The sequence below is a fragment of the Schistocerca serialis genome, chromosome 10, assembly GCF_023864345.2.
Source record: "Schistocerca serialis cubense isolate TAMUIC-IGC-003099 chromosome 10, iqSchSeri2.2, whole genome shotgun sequence".
Lineage (NCBI taxonomy): Eukaryota > Metazoa > Arthropoda > Insecta > Orthoptera > Acrididae > Schistocerca > Schistocerca serialis.
The window spans coordinates 166,440,138-166,467,246 of NC_064647.1; positions in this window are offsets into that span (position 1 = coordinate 166,440,138).

The following is a 27,109-nucleotide window of genomic DNA, read 5'->3' on the forward strand; positions in this document are numbered from 1 at the left end:
ATTGCTGTGCAGTACTATTATTCTTCTGTCATTAGTTACACATGTTTTACCGAAGACTGTGATTTGAAGTCATAACTACTATGTGTTTACTTCGTCTCTTGCTGTTTGGTTTGTTTATGTATGTTTGTTTATGTTTATGACATAAAAACCCAAATAGAGGGACACACAGAATGTATATAAAGTAGCTACGACTTTAAATCACAGTTAAAATATATACTACTAGAGACAGAAGAATAATAGTGCTCCACAGCAATTAGCGCAAGAACATGAAAACTGCGAAGAAAAAAGTTTGTAATGTGATAATGAGCGTATGTTTTGTAAGTGAAGTTATACTATGAGCTCAAGCATTTGACCAGATGAGAGGCAACGGTGATATCAGCAAAAATCTCGAATAATTGTTCCACTGAAGATGCCTTAAAGCACAAGACCAAACGAGCCTCGAACAACGAAAATACATTGCAGCAAGAAAAAAGCAGTTTTTATTTACAGAACGAATATTTCTGTGCTTGCTGCGGATGTTGCCCACGCAAGCAGTATTGGATCGTTCGTGTATTACCTAGGATTAGTTTATGTTACACTTCGGTTGATAATTACTTGTCAACAATCCTTCAGATAACAGGGAAACTTATCAGCACCTGACTTACAATAAGTCACTTCCATACACCTGATTTTGGACATGCATATTGTCATTTAATTGCAATAATTTGACTCACTAGTGCAGATTTTTGTCAAATTCTTTCCAGAGAGTCACTGTTGGACATCAGCAGGTGGGCAGCGAGGCAAAGTGACTCTTCGAGCAGTTTTTCAATTTGTTGGCTAATTGTTATTCTTGAAGGAATGTAATGCTATCACATTCACACTACATGTGATGTTATTTCGTGTAGGTAGTCACAGTAAAGCACTCAAATGCATGATATATATGTATGTGGTTCACCTATCAACACAAATGTGGTATTAGTAAAAACCCATCACAATACTGGTAAAATATGCCATAAACAGGAACAAAAAGACAATTGCACACTAGGTATTTAGTGAATTTAATGTCGAAGATATTCTGCTACTGCTATTTTATCTGTGGATTCAATATTCACTAGTCTTACAATGTACATACTAATAACATAATGGGAGGAGCTGCAAATTGACTAAATGTTGGTAGGTCCAGCATTAAAAGCAGATACTCATCGTTATGGGATTCAAGTTTGTGGACATGACTTGCTGATCTCATGTGCATTCACTACAGTGTGGGAACCATTTCACTAACACATAGTGGGTCAATAGAGTTTAGCGAAGCACTACTGTATTAACAAACTGGTACAATGAAAGCTGAAATCGTAACAGTAACACATGGTATAATGTACAACATCCCACAAAACGTCTATATTGATTTTGCCACTGACCCCAAGTAACTTCTATCATCACATTATCTTAATTGGAACCTCTCGTTTCTACAAAACAATCACAAGGGAAGTGTAGAGTTTAATCATTTAACGCAGCCACTTGCTAATTCATCTTATAGGACAGATCTTTATAGTTTATGAGGAAGTCGACGTAAAGAATCTTTATAGTGCTTGGTTCTTAATGAGCAACATTTTCTGAAATGGTCTATTGGGTTTGTGAAGTTATCATACTCTAAATTTGCAGCCCCTGGTTTAGACATGACACGTAATTTTTGGAAATTCATTTCGCTGTGGAAAAAAGTTCATTAAAAATGGACGTATTTCAAAACGCTAAACAGTTTTTTGGTATTTTGTGGAAGAAAAATTATGGCAATCCTGTCATTCACTCTTGGACTTTATGTAGCAGTGGCCGATGCTACACCCATTTTTGCTGCAGGGTGCACATTGACATTTATGGAGGGCAGACATATAATGAAAAACTATGTATATGCTACCGAAAAATGTAATGAGCGACACCTGAAGTGGACCTCATTCACATCTGCTGGTGCCTATACAGCGTGGAACAACGCAGCAACCACATATGTATGGGTACAGTAACTATGAGCTGTAGTGCCGCTCTGAAGAACAGCTGAGTGTCGCTCCATTTCACCCAGCAGTCGAAATGGTTTATAACATCAGTCTGGCGTACCCAGCAGCAATTAGTGCATCGATTTGGAATTGATAGAAGAACAATAGCAAAAACCATCGTGTTTTAGACAGAGCTTGTAGCAGTGAGCAGCAGAAGAACACGTTACATGTTCTAGTCATACCAGAGACCTACACGTTGGTTCAGTGCACTCGTTGACGTTCCACATTGCTTCCACCTGTTAAAACCTATCGTCGATAGCAAATCAGAGGGAGGTTTTTGCACCATCAAATGACTAACACCACTAATCTGGTAAAAAGATACTATATTGTAGAGAGCCTGCGCCCTCTGATTAGGTTGGTGTACATGAGCAAGAACTTAAACGCAAAGGTAAGATCACGACACACCAGAATTGATGCACCTTTCCCTGTAGCCACTAATGTCTATAAATATTGGTCTCTTGTGGATCTATCTAGTCGCTCCAGTTTGAAATCAAACAATGCTGGTCATGAAGCTGCTTGCTACCAAATCAAGACAATATTCTCCAAGATTGTAGAAACCGTGACGTACAGTCATGACCAAATGCCCATTGGCTATTATGTCGCACAACTTTTGGGATAGAATTCATCAGGATAAAAAGCACTGTTTACTTACCAGCTTCAATGTGAGAAATGACTAACAAACTGACATAAAATTTGTTCTTTTATGTTAATCATGTCTAAACCTGTAGGTACTGTTACAGTAAAAAATGCGAGGCGTGTTTTTTTCAAGTAAGTACTGTTCTGAAATTTAAAAAAAGACGTGCAAAGATATCTCAATAATTTTAATTTTACCGCCGGCCGAAGTGGCCGTGCGGTTAAAGGCGCTGCAGTCTGGAATCGCAAGACCGCTACGGTCGCAGGTTCGAATCCTGCCTCGGGCATGGATGTTTGTGATGTCCTTAGGTTAGTTAGGTTTAACTAGTTCTAAGTTCTAGGGGACTAATGACCTCAGAAGTTGAGTCCCATAGTGCTCAGAGCCATTTGAACCATTTTTTTAAATTTTACCTGAAAGCCTGTATCTTAATCTACTTTTCTACATAGTTTCCGTCAATATTGAGGCACTTGTCATAGCGTTGTACCAGTTTTTGAATACCCTCCTCATAGAAGTCTGCCGCCTGACTTGTTAACCACTGCATCACCACTGTTTTGACTTCGTCGTCGTCTTGAAGTCGCTGACCGCTCAGGTGTTTCTTCAAGTGCAGGAACAGATGGTAGTCACTGGGCGCAAGATCGGGTCTGTACGGAGGATGATCTAGAGTTTCCATCAAAAAAATGTGATGAGATCTTTGGTTTGATTCTCCACACGCGGACGGGCATCGTCTTGCAGCAAAACGATGCCCTTGCTCAACTTCCATGGACTGTTGCTTTGATTCTGGTGTGACGTAGGCCACCCATGTTTCATCGCCCGTAACAATTTGGCTTAAGAAATCATCACCGTCGTTGTGGTACCGCTCAAGGAAAGTCAATGCACTGTCTAAACGTTTGGTTTTGTGCTCATCCGTCAACATTTTCGGTACCCAACGTGCGCACAGTTTTCGGTGGTTCAAGTGCTCGGTCACAGTGCGATACAAAACACTACGAGAAACATTAGGAAAGTTATCCCGCAAGGAGGAAATCGTAAAGCGTCTATTTTCTCTCACCTTATTGTCCACTTCCTGCACCAAACTTTCGTTAACGACCGAAAGACGCCCAATCCGTTGTTCATCATGCTCATTTCTGCGGCCATCTGTAAATGCTCTGATCCACTTTCTTACCATTCCATCACTCGTAATGTTTTCTCCGTAAACTGCACAGATCTCACGATGAATATCGATCGCTTTTAGGCCTTTAGCACTAAGAAATCTTATAACGGCCCGCACTTCACAGTCGGCGGGACTCACGATTATCGGTGGCATCTTAAACACTCAGTACACAGCGTAAACAAGGAAGTATCAGACTGTAATGGCGTCAGTGTTTAGATTAACGTACAGGCTTTCATGTAAAAATAAAATTATTGAGATATCTTAGCAAGTCTTTTTTTCATTTTAAAACGGTACTTACTTAAAAAACACGCCTCGTACACTGCCAGAAACATAATGAGTACATCATTTTAGAGGTTTCCAGTTCACTCAAGATTTGTTGTTGCAACAATGCATATGGAGTACATGATATGATCACATTTCTAGATCACTAACACAAGCTGTTCTGAGGTACCACGTATCAACCTATGCTGAAACACCCATATTAGTAGCTGATGCACCCTCCACAGGCGACAAAGCGGGCACTGACTCTGCCATCTATCGATCGTAAATATGGCGAACCTGGGATACGTTATGCCTTGCCTGCTTCACCTGTTCACGTTGCTTTGTATGAGATGTTGGCTGTCGTGTCACACAATGCACTTCTCGTCCTATTATATCCCATATGTACTATATTGGAGACAAGTCCAGAGATCGTGCTGGTCAGGGAAGTCGCAGAGGACATTAAGTATCACATGCAGTGGGCGAGTATTATCCTGTTGGAACAGCACATCTCCTTCCCGTTGCAAGAATGGCAAAAGAATGGGTCTAACAACATTCTGCATATCCTGAGCACTGGTTGGCATCTTCTCCAGAAACATCAAAGGTGAACAAGAGTTGCAGCTTATCACACCCCAGACCATAAGACCTGGGGTGGAGCCAGTGTGTCTTGGATGGATGTACTCCACAAGACAGCGCTCACCAGGTCTACAAGCAACTGACAAGCATTTGTGTGCAGGCAAAATCTGGTTTCATCACTGAATACAACGGTGCCATTCCATCTTCCAAGTGATTCTCTGGTGGCACCATGAACCGTGCTCGTCGATGCTGTGGCATGAATGAGACAGGCTAGAGGTGTGCATGCCCTTTGTCCCACTGCTAATAACTGGTCGGCAGCACATATTGGCTCACAAGCGTTCCTATCTGTGCTGTGGTAGCTCAATGGTCTGCCACTGCTGTCCTTACAACATTACGATTCTGGAGGGCGTCTGTGCTATGTGGACGTCTCGAACCTTGTCTACAGGTGTGAGAATGTTCACATGATAATTGATACCAGCACTGATGCACAACTAACGCAGCACATCAAATTTGTGTGTTAATTCTGTGAAAGGACCATCTCAGCACCCAGAAGGCCACAATTTGAACCCTGAGTGCATTTTTGTGGCATGGTTGCCTGCTTGTTTTGTACATGTTCACCACACTGAGCTTTCTGATTATGAGCTTCCCTATTACAGGGTTGACACAGATGGTACTCTGGCAAATATGCCACTGTGCTATCTGTTGGCGGATGACGTTTGAACAATTATCAGTACATCCACTACCCCAGGTGGCATATGTGATCATCAGATCGAAGTCGACATCGTCTTTACTGGTGTAATAACTTTTTTTCGGCAGTGTAGAAGTCTGGAACAGCAATCAAAGTCACTTCGTAAGCGACTGTTCATATTTCGATTTGGAAACATTGTTGTCTCACTGAAGTGGAACAGACATCACTTACACATCCATCCTCACTCTAGGCTCATCACGATCTGCCCAAACAAGGAACTGCTACCCATATTTAGAACTTTTTAGCCGACTTTGAAGTCAGATGCGTCACTTTTTACTGACGATACACAATTTTGATATCACGACTCTCCATGCGTGTTCCTCCTGCGTAAACACATTGAGAAACCTTCTTAGAATAATCTTACTCTCTTGATGTCTACTGTAAAACGTATTTTTTTGGGATAGACTACCTTTGCTTCTCTCTCATTTCAGGGTTAGGGACGAATCCAACTACTGTTGATATGGTGTACCTCCACACAACAACTGCATCTTACTTATATTTTGAGAACATTGCCAACACCCCATCCCACCCCACCTAGGAGGGCTCTCGCATTAGACGGTCAAACGTAACCATGGCCGAATCCGGTTTCTGCGGAACTCCAATAATCTTGATGCACTGTTCAATTAAAATTCGAATAACTTAGGATCCACTCACTGATTTTGATTTTGCCTACATCAATCAATTACGAGTTAAACCAAGGCTATACCTATTGTACGTTCCCCACCTAGGATACCTGGCATCTTTGGCGGCAGCGCAGTCCCTACTTCCATTTTCATCGCCGAATCTGGCTGCCTCAGAACTCCATGAATCTTGATGCGCTAGTTAATTGAAATTCGAGTAACTCAGGATCCACTTGATGGATTTTGATGCGGTCTGCACCAATCAATCGCAAATTAAGCAAAGAGCATATGTAGTACATGTTCACCATAAATTCTTCTCTTATTCTGCTTACGAGATTATGTAATTGTTCATTCTGTATTCAGCATGGTCAGTGCTCTGCCATGGCCTAAGTTGCATGTGGCAACAGAGGGATGGTAGTCTTTTAACCCTAAATTCATCTTAATACTATTTGCCGGTAATTTGTGCTTCCTTACTATCATGTACTTGCGGTTCTTGCTGTGTGTCATTTCTGGTAAGAAATCAAGGCAGCCATGACAATGAAGAATGCCAACAGAGAGGTATTCTTTTCCTGACACACTTCTTTACTTCATTGAAACCACGTAATATATTAGGGCTACATTGGCATCATGTAGCTCAGTAGCTGTTTCTAACTTGATTCTGAGCTGCAGTTACTCTAACTGAATACTTTCTCAGTTACACCTAGTACCAGAGCAGGGCAGCCATAATAGTCAACACGTATTGGGTTCCCTGATCATCGTTAATTGGTCCTCACATTCCTACTCTGTTCACGTAAGTTGACAGATGCACGTATTCATATGCCTTAAATAAGTGCATGGCGGAGACACCATGGGAACCAAGACCCTCAGCGTGGCGTGCTATTCTTGAGACGCACTGTACAAAATGGGAACTGCCTCACAAAGTCGGGAGGCTGGGGCTAATTATGGGTTCACCTTGCCCTTTGCTTAAATTAGTATGTAATTTTTATGACACATTCATTACGTCACTGCCCCTTGATTCTTTATCTATCTATATTGATGGCAGAAGCGATAGAATACTTCTCAGGATCTTCCTAATGCGAACAAGTTTTATAACACATTTAAATGAAAGTGTCATCTCATCAGACACTAAGGATAACCCTATGTTAATGCAGCCATCTTTCTCTGTCCCTCGCGAAATTTGCAATTTGTCTGTAGCTGCTGCAGTTCATTCCACTGATAACACTTTGTAATATGGATTTTCAGGCCTACATCTACATCTACATACATTCTCCTCAAGCCACAGTATGGTGCATGGGATGCCCTTTACCACAACTAGTCGTTTCCTTCCCTGCTCCACTCGCAGATAGAGCGAGGCAGAAACGACTGTCTGTAAGCCTCTGTGTGATCCCTAATTTCTCGTATCTTATCTTCGTGGTCCCTACGCGAAATGTATGTTGGCGGGAGTAGGATCGTTCTGCAGTCAGCTTCAAATGCCGGTTCTCCAAACTTTCTCAGTAGTGCTCGAAGTTAATGTCTTCTTCCCTCTAGGGATATCCACTTGAGCTCCCGAAGCATATCTGTAACAGTTGTATGTTGATCGAACCTACCTGTAACAAGTGTAGTAGTTCGCCTCTTAATTCCTTCGATGTCATCTTTCAATCCGACTTGGCACGGATCCCAAACACTCGAGCAGTACTCAAGAATTGGTCGCACCCGCGTCCTATATGCGGTCTCCTTTACAGATTAACTATAGTTTCCTAAAATTCTCCCAATAAATCAAAGTCGACCATTCGCCTTCCCTACCACAGTCCTCACATGCTCATTCTATTTTATATCGCTTCGCAACGTTATGAACAGATATTTAAATGACGTGCCTCTGTCAAGGAGGACACTACTAATACTTACCTGAACATTGAGAGTTTGTTTTTGCTACTCATCCTCATTAGCTTACATTTTTCTACATTAAGAGTTACCTTCCATTCATCACACCAACCAGAAGTTTTGTCAACCTACAGTAACTTATCTTCAACACCTTCTTGCAAACGACAGCATCATCAGCGAACAACTGCAGATTGCTCCCACCTTCTCTGCCAGATCATTTATGTATGTACAAAATAGCGACGGATCTATCACACTTCCCTGGGTCAGTCCTGATGTTACCTTTGTCTCCGATGAACACTCGCTGTCGTGGACTACATACTGGGTTCCATTATTTAAGAAGTCTTCCAGCCAATCCCGTACCTTTGAGTCTATACCCTATGCGCGAACCTTCGTTAACAGCCTGCAGTTGGGTACCGTGTTGAATACTTTTCGGAAATCTAGAAATATGGAATCTGCTTGGTGCCCATCACCCGTAGTTCATAGTACATCATGTGACAAAAGAGCAAGCTGGGTTTTGCACGAGCGATGCTTTCTAAAGTTGTGCTGATTCGTGGACAGCAAATCGATACAAAGGATATTGGTCTGTAATTTTTCGGGTCCGTTCCTTTATCCATCTTGTATACAAAAGTCACCTGCACGTTTCTCCAGTCGTTTGGGACTTTGTGCTAACCGAGAGATTCGTGATAAATGCAATCTAAGTAAGGGGCCAATAACGTTGCATACTCTTTGTAAAATCGAACTGGGATTCCATCCCGACCTGGCGACTTATTCGTTTCCAACTCTTTCAGTTGTTCCTTTACTTCATGGATGCTTATTACTATGTCACCCACACAGAACTCTGTACGGTGGTCAAACGTCGGTACATTTGTACGATTCTCCTGTATGGACGATTTCTTAAACGTGGAATTGAAGATTTCGACCTTCGTTTTGCTATCTTTCACTGCCAAACCAGACTAGTCAACGATTGATAGGATGGGAGCCTTAGACCCACTTAGCGATTTTACATAGGACCGGAATTTTTTCGGCTTCTCGCCAGATCTTTAGCCAAGGTATGACGCTGATAGCTATTGTATGCTTCACACATATATCTTTTCACAAACGCACAAATCTCTACTAATCTTTGCCTATCGTCATTTGCGCGTTCTCTTTTCTACAACAGTCTTTGCTTCCTCACCGTTTTCTGAATTTCGTTATTAAACACTGGTGCGTCTTCTCTGCCCACTTACCAGGCACATAGCTGTGCAGAGAACGATTTACAATCTGTTTAAACTTTGGCCTTAATTCCTCTATGTTCATCATTCTGGAACTAACTGACAGCAATTGCTTATATGCTCTTTCTAGCAGAAACAGTCTCCTGGCCCTCTTCACTGATTAATTAACTTTCATAACCATAGTCGTTATGATGACATCGTGACCACTAATCCCCGTCTCTATACTGACAACATCGATTAAGTCCGGCGTGTTTGTAGCTACAAGATCAAAGATACTCCTGTTTCATGTGGGCTGTTGAACTAGCTTTTCAACATAGTTTTCGGAAAACGTATTTAAAAGTACTTGACAAGATTGTCTGTCTGTACCCCCTCCAATGAATTCATACACAGTCCAGTCTATACTCATTAGGTTAACTAGTATTGTATGATTTGTATACTTGTGCACAACTGACCATAGACTTTCTTTGAATGACTCTAGAACTGTCACAGCGGAGTTAGGTGGTCGGTTTCACATACACCTGTTATGCACAACCAGATAACTTCACTATCACACTCAGTTTCAACTTCCACAGAGAGAATATTTTTGTCGAGTACAATCGAAACTCTTCCTCCTACGGCATATAATCCGTCTTTCCGATAAACATTCCGAGGCTCGCTAAATACTCGTATCTCAGAGCTTCTTAATCGGGTTTTAGCCAGCTCTCAGTCCCAAGAATAATTTGAGATTGAGAACTTCCCTGGAGGGTAGAAAATTCGGTGACTTTGTTACGTATACTTCAACAATTTACTGATAAAATTTTTACAGTCGAACTATCTTTACTCTGAACGTGCTCTGATTTCCCTATATGTGTATCGACTAAAAGACACCCCCATGTGCACTCCACAAGAACTGTGCTACCTGAGTAGCTGTCCCTTTGTATAGTACTCCCCTGACCCGATAACGCTGAACCGTGATGAAATGTCACGGTTGGTTCTTTGCGTTTCCTCCTTGTCTGTAGCGCGCTCCTTTTGAAATTCCCGCTTCGCGCTCTGCTGTTTTCTTACCTTAGCCAGAGGGCGCTGTCGCGTTGCTGTGGCGTTTCTGCCTGCCGTGTTTGCCGGAGAACGTCGGTCGGGAGGAGGAACTCTGATTGCGGACGTCTGGGAGTGTACAGGAGGCCACGCCGTTTTGTTGATGGTTTTGGCGTGACTCGTGTCAGGTGTGATGCATCGTTAAAGCCGTGATAGTAGCCAATGTTACTGTCTTGGTCTCAGGTGGATCCAAGGGGATGACGCCTGGTTATCCATTGAAACTCCTATCCTATGGATGTCATCGGACTTAAAGTAAGACGTTTTGACCATTATTTGCGTCGTTTTCAAGCAACAGTGGATTCCAGCGTCTGCAGTAATTCGGCGAAGATTGTTTATTTCTTCGATGTGTAAATGATTGAACGACGAGCAGTTTATTTAATGTTCACCTTACGCTCGTGTTCTGGGTGTGCTGCTAGCGAGTGTAAACTTGACTCTCACCTTTGTCTGTTGATTTGAAGCGCATCGTCAAATACTGAATCCAAGTAGTGACTTTCAATTAATTAGCTGGATTTTTCTTTCCTCGTCACGACGCGTGTTAAATGGCAAAGAGAATTCTAGACCTTAACTTGTTACCTCATTGGCGTGGCATCAATAACAGAGCCTAACCTGCTAAATAATTAAGGCTTGGTCAGTGTGACTGAGCGGTTCTAGGTGCTTCAGTCTGGAACCGCGCGATCGCTACGGTCACAGGTTCGAATCCTGCCTCGGGCATGGATGTGTGTGATGTCCTTAGGTTAGTTAGGTTTAAGTAGTTCTAAGTTCTAGGGGACTGATGACCTCAGATGTTAAGTCCCATAGTGCTCAGAGCCATTTGAACCATTTTGAATTAAGGCTTGTGGTAAACAAAGGTATTTAAGTATGTTGTTTTAAAATATTATCTGAAATGTATCAATGATTTATGTTGCACTAGTTGATTCTGGGGTATGAATGGAAGTGTTGGCATGTCTGCTGTGTAAGGGTATCCTGCTAGTTTTGATTGTTTTGGAAACTTTAATTGAGCGACAAACTAGTTTGCTTCAGTTCTGTCTTGCGTTAAGGCTATATTGGGGCTCTTCCATTTGTACTGCAAGCTGGAACATCATCCTGTTGCTTCATGGTTGTTTTGTTCTCAAATTATGTGTTTGCCCTAAACATGCTTTGGGCTGGGCGTTTCGCCCCTCAGCATTATACTTGGATTTCAGCTGAGTGTTCAGTCTATTGACTGTCCATCGTATGCCACATCGGTAATGGTCAACCTGTCATCAGTTGATTTCAATGCTGTAATTGCTCGTAAATTAGTACTGGTTCCATTAGCTTCTGACCAGGGTTCTTACTCGACGCTTGTCTTTAAATACACCAGTAACCTGGTTAGCGAATGTTGTGGCTAGCTTAAATTAATCACTGCTCAATAGTCCAACACAGTTTGTCGGTCGCCAGAAGCCGCGTATGTGTTATTTATTCCTTTGTTCTAGTCAATCTATAAGCATGCTATTCTTAATTTTGTTACTCTAGGTAGCCAATAAGTTGACATTTTTGGGATGTTTCCATGGAGTGCGGCTCCTTTGAGTATAGATTTGTCAATTTCCAATATGGTGTTTTTCCACCAGTTTTAATCGTGCTTATGAGCATATATATATATATATATATATATATATATATATATATATATATCGGTGGAATCTAAATGTCTTTTTTATTACTATTGAGCTGTACTTAATGTCATATTTAAAGATAGGAACTTATTGAAGGTTAACTCTTGCCGTAAGGTGTTGTGGACGGTGCACTTTCCCTTTTATTCACCATAATGTTCTAGTCAATGCGTAAACTTGCTAATTATTTTCCCTTTAGATGGAGTGTGCCTGCCTTGATGTTATAAGTGACTGTTTCATAACCAGTTCTTTAACGCACCTACGCTCATATTTATATTTATGGAAGAACTTAAATTGAGTTCGCCTGTTCTGCAGTGAAGTGATTTCCTATCTCCTCATATAATATTTAATTGTTTGATATAAGACTGATTAACTCTTTGTTGAAATATTGGAGGGAGGTGTGCGTGTCTCAAACCCAGGTCCAGAAACCTGCAGCCAAGACCATCACAGAGGCGATGAAGGCTTTGGTTGAGACCCTCCACTTTGCTCCAAACCAAAGGCCCCGATCGATTCTGGGAATAATGCTGCAAATTGCGAGCTCTGCTTGCACCTCACGTGCGAGGCCAGCAGTCTTGCCAGCTGCCTGTAAGAACTGAGGATGCCCTCAAAAACCATGCGACAGATGGGACAGACGTCGTTGGCGTTGACTGAGTCACAGTTTGCAGACGACTGCACCCTCTACGCTCGATAGCTGCAGGTCAGACTGCCTCCACACCTCACATGAGCCCCCCCCCCCCCCCCCCCCCCCGTAGACATACCGAGCGCATACGAGCTTTCTTTCCAGCCCTTAATACTATCCTCCTAAGGGATTCCATAACATGCCTAACACTTGAGCTCCCAATAACTAGCAAACACTTCCCAATGTATTCCTGCTCACACCCTGCTGAAGGAATGGCCATCTGTTCACTCATAGGGTGAATAGGGGAGACCATATGACCAGCTTCCGCATTGACCCTCCATCTTGAGCGACTGACTATTGACTTTTTTCTCTATGATATTTCCTTCTATGATATTTATTATTAAACTGTTTTGCCAGATTCACCATCCAATTAATTTAGTTTTCCTTCTTCATATCATGATAATAAATGTACTTTCCTCTTTAATTTCTTTCAGAAACTTTTCATCGTATTTCAACCCTGGAAGTTTTAGTAGTCTTCTCTATATTCATATCCTTGTTGCTTCTATTTTTTTTCTCTGTTCCCCACAGATGCCAGCTTTCAAAAAGCATAGCTTTAAATGCTGCAGATAAATTTCTTTTCTTCTTGTTCATATATTAAGATGATTGATCGTTTGTTAATAAACTACACTTATTGCAGAACCCTTGTGTAGTCATTGCAATTCTTGTTTTAATAGCCTTAAACTTTTCACAAGAGTAGATACATTTTCAGGTTCAGGCTTAATTTTTAAGAGCAAAATAATTCGTACGAATTTTTTTCTCTTATTAAATTTAGACTGAACCTCCAAATTTATCCTACTATCCCAATTTTTATTTCTGTCTCATTTATTTTCTTATAAAAAATCTACTTGGTTAAAAAAGTAGCTGAAACTGAGTAGCTGAAAGTACAGTGAAGTGATGTTTCTATAACCATACCATGACTACACTGTTTGCTGTCGTCCATTTAAAGAACATAAATAGTAACAATAAAAATAAAAAATAAACTTGAAATTTAGGTCACAAAATTCATAATTATTATTTTATGTTTCCTCATTCCTTTGTATCTCAGCTTAATATTTCCATCTTCAAAAAACTGAAATTCCTACTCAGTTACAACTTCCAAATATCTCTCCAGTAAAATAATCTTGAACTCTTCTAAAAGCTCCACACAAATTTTTCCCTCAAGCCTCTTACTCATACATTGACAACCAGTAATATTATACAAAACATTTAGCTCCAGCTCACCAGTTTTTTTTTTTTTTTTTGAAAAAATTATGAATGCCAGCGCTGTTGAACTCCTTGAGTAGAGCTTCCATTTATACAGAAAAAAATTATTAATAAAAATTTAAATTTTAGCTTAAAGAAGCAAAACCTTCGGGCCCTCAAAGGAAACCCGCAGAGAAATTTTTCAACTCTTCTCTCTTATCTCTGACCTGAAGAATGTGATTGATTTGATCAACCTCATTACTTGGTTGGCCAGCCCACTCTTAGCCTGAGGCCCACTGGGAGCAAACAAATGCATTGCAACTGTAAAAAGTACTTGCTTTGATACTTTACTTCTTCAGTTTTATTTGAATGTAAATAGATGAGATACTTCCCAGTACTGCATTTTTAGAAGACATGAGATATATACAACATGTAAATGTTATTGTGATCACTCAGATTAAGATGAGAAAAGAATATTCTGTGTTTAAAATGAAGTAATCTCCCATATTGATCTAAATGGAGCTTGCATCAGGGCAATCTGTTGATGGATTATCTACCTAAGCCTGGAAGAAGTTAATTCACATTACAATTCATAGATGTCAGCAAGCAGTTACTCACCAGTTCGCACCACTATTCATAGTTGGCACTAATGTAGTCACACTCACTCGCAGGTGCCAAGTTTAAACTGCATGAATTTTTTTTTTACTTTTAGAAATATTTGAATTCTGATTACATTTTTGAATAGGAGCCTTGCTCCTGAAAAATCGATACCAGCAATACGTGTTAGTAAGTTGGGTTGCATAACTCACAGGGGCTATCTGCAAAATTGTTTTGTTAATTTCTCAGCCAAATATTAACCGATTTTAAAAATTCAAAAAGCTAACATAATTTACATAAAAAGAGCCATTCCGAAAAATAATAATGATTATAACCGGATATAATTTAATAGATAAGAGACTACATTTTTAAGATTACAAATTCTCAGTTAATATTCTGTGTGATGCATCAAATGTGAGATTCTTCTTGCCATACATAATCACACATGTTAAAGAGTCTGCAGGAATTTCATCAGTAAAAGTAACACATGAGATAATAGTAGTCTTCTGAGTGGTAATAATATTCCTTCTACAAATCATATTAGTCATATAGAAAGGATAGTCCATTATGAAATTAAATGGACTTGTATCTACATCGCCGTTCATCTGTGTAAATCGTTTAAAATCAAGAGATGCACATAAACTTTGAGAAAATTATTTGGCGGAACTACGTTCCCCATATCCTTCCAACTTTCAACTATAGCGTCTGTTGCTTACCATGATCAGGTAATGATGACTCAACTAGTTGATTATTTTTACGACTAGTTTGAAACACAAATGCCAACAATGCATATCAGACACATATGAATCGTAGAAGTTCGTTATATCTAACTCAAAATTTTACTTGTAATTTAATCCAGCTATTTCTTCAGTTTCTAATTCATTAAAAAACATCAAAATTTTTGGGAATTTCAATACACTTTGCCGTTGCTCTAGCTCGTAATTTGGTTAATATTTAATACCAGGCACACAAATTTCCATAGATTCGACAGCAATTTTACCTTCTTTTGGAAGAGTATCTTTTATTTCAATTCCAGCATCACTTTTATCAAGCCATCTAAGACTAGCATCTCCAGCACTGGAACTCCAAATAAAAATTACAGAAAGATCACGTTCCCATATGATTTCTTTACAACCTTTTAAAAAAATCTGCAAAGCATATTCAGTGGCTAAAGCACTTCATTTTTCTTAAACTTTACTTACATGCCCTTTATTATGGACACACAACACCGTGATTCCAATACAACATTAATTTTATTTCTCTCCAAGGAACGTACATCATGGAATATAAAACATTAATTCAAGGATAATCAATATTTCCAGAGTGTCTATAATTACAAATATCAACTCGCAACACCCTCCCCACCCTGGTCAACTTCTAGAGGAATGACCAGTTGAATGGGGCGTGAGATTATGGATCCTTCCGAAGTTCGTAAGGTTACAGTTCGTATTTTCCCACCTCTTCGTTCATGAAGATCTTCTATCCGCGCCTTCCTCCACATGTGTCGTGGACGAACATCCTCTTGTAGAAGAACGACATCACCCAGCTGGAGTCTTCCTGAACCTGGCCTTGGTTGATGAGTTTCATGGAAGTTTTTGAGCAGGATCAGATATTCTTTCTTCCACCTGTTCCAGAAGTGTTCTACCATCTTCTGCAGCCGTTGAAATTCCTTGGACAAGTCCTTTCTAACTGGTGATTCTGAGCCAGTAGGTAGTGTTGTGAGTCGATCACCTACAAGGAAATGTGTGGGCGTCAGTGGCTCAGATTCCTCTCCCCCTTGCGTAATTGGTCTAGAGTTTAGTGCTGCTTCTATGCTGACCAGGATTGTGTTGGGACCTTCTTCGTCCAACTGTGACTGTCCTAAAACTTTTCTCAGGCAGCGTTTGACAGATCCCACCATCCGTTCCCAGAATCCTCCCCACCAAGGCGCGTGTGGGGCGATGAATTTCCAAGTGATGGCTTACTGGACGAGGTACTTGTGCGTCTTGCTTGCCATGAGAGCCTGCCAGAGCTCCTTCAGCTCTAAGGGCGTGGCATAGAAGGTTAGCATTATCAGTGCAAATTGTGCTGGGCAACCCTCGTCTTCCGACAAACCTTTGTAGGGCTTGAAGAAATCTGATATATCTGAGCATAGTGCCAGGTGTATGGCTCGTGTTGTTGCGCATGTGAATATGGCAATATACGCTTTCTTCGTAATATGTTATTGTCTGACATATAATGGACCAGCAAAGTCAATACCTGTTACTGTAAATGGTTTCAGTGGTGAAACTCGTTCAGCTGGTAATGGAGCCTCAGTTTGTTGAACAACGTGAGCTTTCACCATCTTACAAGGTAGGCAACGGTGTAGAACATGTTTAATTGCCTGTCGAGCTCCAAGGATCCAGAATTCTGTTCTCAGTTCAGATAACACTATGTTTACTCCAAGGTGATGCAAATGAATGTGAGTCTGCTGGATCAGTAAACATGTGAAATGATGATGTCCATCAAGAAGAATCAGGTGGCGTTGATCTTTGGTTAATTCTGCAAACTGCAGCCGTCCACCGAGACGAATAAGACCATCATCCAAGAATGGGTTGTAGCGAGCTATCTGAGAATTACGTGGTAGAGGCATGTTGTTGTATAGTGCATGCAGTTCGAGCGCAAAATGTTGCTGTTCAACAACCTGAATCCAGTAAGTGCGTGCTTCGCCCAAATGTGATGCTGTTAGTTCTCCAGATGTTCTGTTTTCTTTCAATAAGTGCCGTTTAAAGCGAAGTACCCATCCTGTAACTCTTAACAGCTTGAAGTAGCTACTGTACCGTGTAGCTGTTAAAATAGGAATCGTTGTTTGTACCATGGAGACTTGGTCTGTTAATTTCTTCTTTTCTGGCAAGGAGTGCACTTCCGCCTGTAAAATTCGAGGCCACTGTGTTCTGTTCTTTGTTAACCAAGCAGGTCCATGGAACCATACGGAAGCATGGTGAAGTTTATCTGCTGTGGTACCTCTGGAGGTTAGATCAGCTGGATTTTCGTCACCAGGGCAGTGCCTCTACTGTGACGGGTTCGTTAGTCGTTGTATTTACGTAACACAGTTTGACACAAAGGTTTTCCATCGATTAGAGTCACGTTGTATCCATCCTAAGGCTACAGTTGAGTCAGTCCACAATGTTACACGACCTGCATTATAGCTCGTGGCCTTACAGAAATAATGAAGTAGTCTTGATCCAAGAAGTGTCGCTAGAAGTTCCAGCTGTGGAAGAGTTATTTTTTTGATGGGAGCTAGTCGGTTTTTACTGCAAACTAAATGGACTGATACCATAATTGTTGTGGTGGACCGTACATAAAGGACTGCTCCGTAGGCCTTTTCTGATGCGTCGCAAGACATGGATTTCTGGCTCAGTGTTTTCAGATACACCAACCCATCGGGGCATTTTTATGTGTGAACATGATGGCAATGTTGATACCCACATTCGCCAGCGTTTGCTAAGATCAAGGGGAAAAACTCATCCCATTCAATTCCTCTTGACCAAATTTCTTGAAAAATTATTTTTGCAGTGAGGGACACACGCGACAACAAACCCAGTGGGTCATACATAGAATCTAGCAGTGTTTCGTAGTACTTCTCGCTTAGTGGCAGGACGATTTATAACATTGTCGGTAACACTGTTGTGAACAACACTGAGCGTATCAGTCTGTGTTCCAGTGGACTCCCAGTACCTCCGTATATGTAGTGTTTATGACACCTTCTGATTGCCATATTCCAATGAGTTGGCTTGAATTTGTGGTCCACTTTGCCATTGGTAGACTGATCTGTCCCATGAGTGATGTAAGCTCATAATATAAGTTAATTACGGCATTGTCATCTTTAGCACCTGCTACAAAATCATCCATGTACATATTATCCTCAACAAGTAAAGCAGCTTGCGGAAAATTCATTTCGTGCATTACAACAAGTTCTTTCAGCGTGGCTGCAAGAAGAAACGGACTGCAGGTAAGTCCGAAAGGTAGCCGGGTGAAGCGGTATGTAATCCTTTAGTCAGTTATAATATAGTTTCCTTGTTGATCTACGATTACTTTGTACCAAAAAAACCTCGTGAGATCTCTTTCCTGTGAAGAACTAACTGTAGAAATGCTTGTTCGATATGGGCAATTAAGGCTACTCGATGTTGACGATATCTCAGTAATATTGAAAGAATGTCAGGAAGTAAATTAGGACCTATTTCTAAAGAGTCATTCAATGAACGTGCATTCTGGTCGTGCGACGAACCATCAAATACAATCCTCCATTTGATGACACCTAACTTTTCTTTCTTTACTGCATGATGTCGCAGATAAAATGTGTCACGCAATTTCTGTCTAGAAGGGGTCACTTCCACATGTTTCTTCTTGATGTGTTCTATCATTTGCGCCCCGTAAATTTGTTTCAGTTTCTTGTCCTTCGTAAATTTTTTCTCCAGTGAAGCAAATCTCTTCTCTGCTTGCTGAAGATTATTAGATAACATAACGTTGGGTTTTCTGGGGGAAGACACGACTCTTCTTTTGTCTTCGATGCAGTAGGATTTTGAGAAATCTTGCAATAACGCGAATTCCTTCTGATTCAGAGTTGTTGTTTCATTTGCTGTGATTCCCATTGTTCCTAAATTCCAGAAACGTCGTAAAATATCGTCTGTTGTTGTCGCTGTCTCTAAACTGATGTAGTTTGCCGTCACAAGGTTAGCCGTGGTGCTTGATTTGCTTCCACTAAGAATCCAACCTAAAATCGAAGGTACCAGAACAACTGATGACGTTAGTCGAATCAGAGGGGAATATTTAACGATTTTTCAATAGTAATCTGCTCCTATAAGAATCTCGATGGGAAGATCTTCTGTACCATCACTTAGGTCCGCAAACTGAAGTCCCCGTGTGCGTACAAGATTTCTTAAATCGGAAGGCACAGTTGGGTGCGCGGAAAATGAGTACGTACTTTCAAACGCAGTCATAGACGTCTTGGAATTAGTCCATGTACCCTGTAGTGTGAATTCTATGACTCTACGATACGTTGAAGTTGTGGATGGCATTTCAAAGGCGTTGACAGATAGATCACGATGTTCTATAGTTCTTAAACCTAGCTCATCAATCAGGAACTTGGAAATGAATTTTGACTGACTACCGCTATCCAGAACGCAGCGAGTAAGTTTGCTTAATCCTGCGGGTCCACTGACCCAAACTCGAGCTGTCTGAAGATAAGTAAAACCTGTTGAACTTACGTCGATTCTCCCTACAGATGTAGAGCTAATTTGCTGAGAAGATGAAGAAGAGGCAGCACAGATAGCTTTGTGATGACTTTTCTTGCACTTAGAACAATTGACCTTGCCCTTCTTACAGCAGTTTCTAGCATTATGACCTCGGTTTAGACGTATAAAACAGAGATTATCTTGCTTTAGTTTATCGATACGTTGTTGGCTGTCAGTTAATATGTTGCAGTCTCGGGCCCAATGAGAGCGAGCTTCGCAAAATACGCAATATGGTTGTACCGGTACTTCTCGTTTAGGCTTACGCGGATTTTTCGCTTGCTTTGAATTTATGTGAAGCGCTGCTGCAGTGGGCGTGAAGCTAGGAGATGGCTGATATTCTGTACGAATCTTTTGTGCAGTGAGAGCACCACGAACTTCTTCTTCCAAAAAGTTAAGTAGTTTCAGTACATCTCCTTCCGCTACTTCGGTTCTTCTAGCATGAATGACCCATTTCTGGCACATTTCAGCGGGAAATGCAAGCAGAATTTTCGGAGTGAGAATCTTACCGTATGCCACGACGTCTTCTCCTAAGGCACGCAGTGCTTGAATACGACGGTTACATTCCAGGAATGTACTGTTCAGCGTTTCAGGTGTCGCTGACTGTACAGGCTTTAGCGCATCCAAGTAATCGAGGTGCGCCTGTATAATGCGATTGCTATCTCCGTATCTATTCAATAAAATTTTCTTTGTTTCTTCATACGTGTTAGCCGTTATAGGTATTCCATCTACAAGCAACTTCGGTTCGCTTGACAGATACCCTCATAGGAAAACATGTTTGTTTACTGTAGAAAGGGATGGGTCTTTATCAATGATCGATTCAAAATTGTTCCCAGAAGCGGGACCACATTTCGACATCTCGACAAAATGACTCAAGCTTAATTGCTGGTAGCTTGACAGAGTGGAATACAGTTGGTTGTGTGAGCACTGGTGGTGACGTGATATTCATCTGCGATGTTGTGGCTGTAAGCTTGTAATAAATTGCTTTTGTAGCCTTCTGTATAGCGCGTTTGACTTTGTCTATATATTCCTCACAGCTCAGCACGTCTGCATTGTATTCATCGTCAGAGAGAAAATTATGAATAGCGTCATCTAATGAAACGAGCTTCTGTAGAGTTTCTTGAACACGTTCCCTGTAATGTTCAAAATCATCAAACGGGCATTCTATGGTAAGAGCATCAAAAGCCGCACAAAACCGCGTAGCATTAGTCCTCTCCCTAGTTCGCTTTCTTTTGAAGTTTGCTAACTGTATCTCTGATTCGTCCTGCATTATGTCTTACTAAAGACGGTTGGTGTAAAATTGTTTACGAGTGCGCTTGTGAATAGCTTAAACGTTTAACAAGCAGCGTATCCGCAAACGTAAGTGAACGAAAACCTTTTAATAAAACTAGCTACTCTGAGTGCAAGTTTCAGGCTTGCAATACAAAGTCGCAAAAATTGTTTTGAAGCAACCAGTTCATGCGATCATATTATATTGGAATGGACTTAGCTTGTGATGCGGTCCGACGTCGTCTCTTGTTTCCTACAGCGTGAAGTAAGCCGTTAATAGTTGAAATCACGCAGGAAATCGCAATTTCTTCCCGGGTTTCGGCACCAAAATATTACGGACACACAACACCGTGATTCCAATACAACATTAATTTTATTTCTCTCCAAGGAACGTACATCATGGAATATAAAACATTAATTCAAGGATGATCAATATTTCAAGAGTGTCTATAATTACAAATACCAACCCGCAACACCCTTCCTCATTTATTTTATCAATAAGAGATGAAGTCAAGTACAGCAAAACTGATGATGAAATAAAAGTATACTCTATTCTAGACATAACATTATTTCCTTTCTGTATGACTATAAAATCAACACCCTTTGCCACATAATTATCAATTAATTTTTATTAGATTTTCCGTGATATGTTGGATAACTGTACAATCCTAAAGCTCATGTATAATTGAGCAGAATTAGGATGAAGCTATCCATCTTTTATATTTGTTAGTTTCAGTGTCCTTATTAGGAACGTTTAGGTTATATTTACTTTTCTTATTCACAGGGAATGACTAAAAATGATAACTCTCGATCTTGTTCATTTAATAAGGATAAAATTTTACTAAGCCATTTCCAAAGTAAATGTTACAGTAACACCATTGAAGTCAATCAAATTATCTTTTTCATATGTTACAGCTATTTCTAAATCCCATAGCGCAGGTCATTCCCATTTTGAAGAAAGGCCGTAAGACATGTCCATACAATTATAGACCTATATCGTTGACGTCAATCTGTTGTAGAATTATGGAACATGTTTTATGTTCAAGAATTATAATGTTTTCGGAAAATGAACATCTCCCCTACAAAAATCAACGTGGATTCCGCAGCCAGTGACCCTGCGAAACTCCATGAGATCCACAGCGCAGTGGACAACGGCGCTCAGGCTGATGTCGTGTTCCCTGATTTCAGTGAGGCATTTGACACCGTCCCGCATTGCGGTTTAATGAAAAACATACGAGGTTACGGAGTATCGAAGCAGACCTGCGATTGGATTCAAGACTTCGTTGCAGATAGAACTCAACACGTCGCTCTTAACGGAACTAAGTCGACAGATGTAGAGGTAATATCCGGACTACCACAGGGAAGTGTGATAGGACCGTTGCTGTTTACAATATATACGAGGGCGGTTCAGAAAGTAACCTCCGATTGGTCACAGTGCGGGTTGTGGGGGGAGTAGCGACGCCATCTGTGCGTTCACGCACTCAACAGGTCAGTCGACATCAAGCCGTGGTCGAGTGAACGTCGTACCTCCGCTAGTTTAGTTTTTGTGGCAGTTTGAAATGTGTGCTGCAATAGAAAACCCTGCCAAATGTGAAGTGCGTGCTGTCATAAGGTTTTTTACAGCCAAAGGATATTCTGCAGCAGCTATTCATCGTGAGCTTTGTGCCGTGTACGGACCAAGAGTTATGAGTGAAGGAGTTGTCCATGAATGGGTATGTTTATTTAAAAGTGGACGAGAAAACGTTCATGATGAAGAGAGGAGTGGTAGACCATCATTGGTGACTGACGAACTCATTCAGACAGTTGATGCAAAAGTTCGTGAAAATCGACGTTTCTCAATGTCGGAGTTGTCTACTGGTTTTCTACAGATTTCTAAGACTCTCTTGTACGAGATAGTGACAGCAAGATTGGGTTACCGTAAGTTCTGTGCACGATGGGTGCCCAAAATTCTTACCGACCACCACAAAACTCAAAGAATGGCCTCTGCATTAGACTTTCTGTCACGTTATGAGGACGAAGGAGAACCATTGTTAAACAGAATCGTGAACGGCGACGAAACCTGGATTAAGTACGTGAACCCTGAGACAAAAGAACAATCAAAGATGTGGGCACATTCAAATTCGCCTACCAAACCAAGAAAAGCCTTGCCAGAAAACTGATGGCAACGGTGTTTTGGGATGCCAAAGGGGTGTTGTTGGTTGAATTCATGGAACGTGGTACGACCATTAATCAAGACGTGTACTGTGAAACAATAAAAAAGTTACGACGGGCTATACAGAACAAACGCCGTGGTATGCTGACTTCCGGTATCGTTTTTTTGCACGATAACGCCCGTCCTCACTCTGCTCACAAAACAACGGCCCTTCTTGAGTCCTTCAAGTGGGACGTTATCAACCATCCACCTTACAGCCCAGACCTGGCGCCAAGTGATTATCACCTCTTCATGCATTTGAAGAAATGGCTCGGGTCACAGTGGTTTGATGACGACGAAGAGCTCAAAGATGCGGCCACAGGCTGGCTCCAGGCACAAGCGGGTGATTTTTATGCAGAAGGAATTTCAAAGCTTGTGAAGAGATACGATAAGTGCCTCAATCGCTATGGAGACTATGTAGAAAAATAGTGCAAAGATGTAGTTGTAAGATGTATGTATTAAAATATTTTTATTTAACTTGGTGTATTTTTTTAAACCAACCGGAGGTTACTTTCTGAACGGCTCTCGTATAAACGATCTAGTAGAAAGCATCGGATGCTCTGTAACGCTATTCGCAGATGATGCAGTTGTGTATACCAAAGTAGCAACGCCAGAAGATAGTAAGAATTTGCCGAACGACCTACAGAGAATCGATGAATGGTGCAAGCTCTGGCAGCTGACTCTGAACGTAAATAAATGTAACATATTGCGCATACATAGGAAAAGAAATCCACTACTGTGCAGGTTCACTATTGATGACAAACAGCTGGAGACAGCGTCTGCCGTAAAATATTTAGGCGTAACTATCCAGAGCGACCTTATGTGGAATGACCATATAAAACAGATAGTTGGAAAAGCAGACACCAGACTCAGATTCATCGGAAGAATCTTAAGGACATGTAAGTCATCCACGAAAGAAGTGGCTTATAATGCGCTTGTTCTCCCGATTCTAGAGTATTGTTCATCTGTCTGGGATCTCTATCAGGTAGGAATGATAGAGGAGATGGAGAAGATTTAACAAAGAGAGGCGCGTTTCGTCACGGGAGGGTGTAGGTGGCGAGAGAGCGTTACGGAGATGCTAAACAAACTCCACTGGTTGACGTTACAAGAGAGGCGCTGTGTATCATGGAGAGATTTGCTATTAAAATTTCGGGACAGCACTTTTCAGGAGGAGTCGTACAACATATTACTTCCCCCCGCATACATCCCGCGTATTGACCATGAGGATAAAATCCAAGAAATTAGAGCCAATACATAGGCTTACCGACAATCACTCTGCCCAAGCACTATTCGCGACTGGAACAGGGTTGTACGGATGAGATAGTGATACCGAAAGTACTCTCCACCACACACTTAAGTGGCTTGCAGAGTATAGTGTAGATGTAATTACAAATTCCACTGGGAGGAACGTATCACATAACTCTTAGAGCAGGTAAACAAATTATCAGGGATAGGTACTATAAAAATAAAAAAGCTAGCATATTGTGCTCACTTTCATTTCATAATATTATGGGATTAGTTTTAGGAGTAAATCATCAAGCCACACTGAAGTGTTCGAGTCCAAAGACGTGAAATAAGAATTATTTGTGTTGTAAACTGAAAAGCTTACTGCAGTTGCCTGTTTAGGGGTCTGGGGGTACTAACTATTACATACCAATTAATTTCTCATTGAAATTTATATATATATATATATATAATATATATATATATATATATATATATATATATATATATATATATATATAATTTATATTATACTTTATATATATATATATTTTTTTTTTTTTTCAGACCAACAGCTCAGATTATAGAATAAAATTTCTTGAAATAAGAATAGTCCTCACAAAGATTAAAGTCACTTACTTTGCCCCAGAGAGGTATCCATCATACATTTTCAATAACTTGCCAATATCTATAAAACGTTTAACTTGTAATAAAGTTCAGTTAAAGAAGACCCTAATGGATTTACTGGTGGCTGTTTCCTTCTGTTCCACTGACAAATTCCTTAATAGAACCAACTGATGTGCGAATATTACGAATAGTATCAGATTATTCAAGGATTACATGGTGTTGGTATCAGGAGTTGACTCCAGAGCAGCACAGAACTCTGCAATTTGTACGTCAGGAGAAGTTGCCGTTTCCTCCTGGGATGCGGTATGAAGAGATGGTGATGGCTGGAACTGCTTACCGAACCATTAATGCAACATCTCTGGTTAGAACTATTCTTTATTCATTTTAGTGCAGAGATTGGATTACAGCAAGTGGGAGACTGTTGCTCCTTGATGATGTTGGCGGTGGTCAGCATGTCAAATCCTGTGATGAGATAGTGCCAAACCAGGAACCACCGCAGCATGCTCCAGTGGCAACGAGCAGTGGTATCAGTGAAGCGGCCCACAAACTGTGTCATGCCCGACTCTTAATGGTCTGACAAACTTGTGGCCACTGTGCATGCAGAGTTCAAACCATGGCATTCCTTGCAACAAATGTCGAAGCATGAACCCACATTGTGCGGTGGTGAGCGAGAATGGAAACATTCTGGAGCCAGTCTAGGCTATCTTCAGTCCACACTCAAACGTTTGTCCCACTAGGAAAGTGGCCATTAGCAGAAAGTGGCACCAATGTGTGTGTTGGGAGTCTGATGGGCTGAGATTTAAGATGATCTAGGAAGTATTTGGTGTCTCTAATGCAGGAGAGTCAGCAGCACAAAGGCATCAACTAGTCTGAATATCCAGACAGTGGAGGTCGGCATCACATACACACCTTGGTACAGTCGCGTACAGAGGATATTGGTGGGCATGTGATAAAGAAGACCTGATTTGAGGAGCAGGGCGTGGAGGTGTTTATGAGAGTCTGCTGGCCAGTATTTCTCCTACAGCAGTACCCTACCCTGGAAATTACAACTGTAGCACCTGGATGTTGCAGTCGGATAGCAATGACTTCTTTATACAGCTTTTCTTGTTTAGTCACTCCTGTAGATGCCTAGCCGGAACTGTGTTGCCCAGTTTTATCCTTCAGAGGCGCTGCCTAGTTTCTTCCACGTAGTCACCTCCCTGCATAAAAGCTCTTTCGATCTGAGTACATTTTCTTGTCAAGTAGTGTCTGGGCTTGAGGATGACGCTCAGTTCCCTCCATATGACGTCCTTTTGCTGAGCTTCACAAGAACAGTTCATTGCACTCGACAGATTCATGATGCAACATTCTTCCTTCCTTGAAGAAACTTAGCCTCCAGTTTTAGACCTGTGTACAAATTGTTACAACCCCAGAAGCTCAGGGGTTGTAAAATGTCAGAAAGACCGAGAGGTGTGGTTTGGGAGAGAGGGGTGACTCACGCTGAAGCATGGAGAGAAACACAGGCAAGTGTGTCATTGACTGTATTACATCGAAGGTACACAGCGGGCATTTCGCTGAACTCGGCAATGGCGTCGCGCACCGTGAACGCCAACGCAAATGTCGAAATCTGCAGCGTCAGCGTCCGGTTGCCGAGCCTTGCGTACGTTGCAATCCACTTGCGCTACGGCTAAGCGCCGAGGGGAAGCAGCCGACCGCCGTCGTCCTTGTGAGCCTTAAGCCGTCGGCGCCCGGAACGTGCTGTCGAACGTGAACGTTGAGCGTGCCAAGTTCGTGCTGCTGAACGCTCAGGAATGATGCGACTTGTGGATACGGTACGTGGGCCCCAACGTGGTACACGCGATCGCAGCGCACTCCAGCGGCAGTTGAGGGATGTTTCTAGTTCGTAAACCACACTGTTTACTCAACGGGTGCGCGTAAAATTCCCACGTTAGCCCTATTAAAACACACATTTCCTCCATTGTCCACGAAAAGGAAAGTACCACGTCCAATCAGTAAGGAATGAGACATGTAATAGTGCCATTACAAACAGTGCGGTACAAATTTGGAATACTTCTCGACATAAGATAAACATTATTTCACCATTCCCACATTATACTAAAACCCGAAGGTCAGTCTTACTTGATCACTGTTCCTACCCAGTAGCAGAATCTCTGCAACGCGTGAATTACGTAGCGTAAAAGAAAAAGGAGCAAGATAGCTTTACACAAGTAGCGCAAGGTGTCCTGTAGATCAAGCCAATCGAACAAAGTCACCCCTCAAAAAAAGGTGAACTTATATTTACATAACATCAAATATTATAGTCTATACTTATATT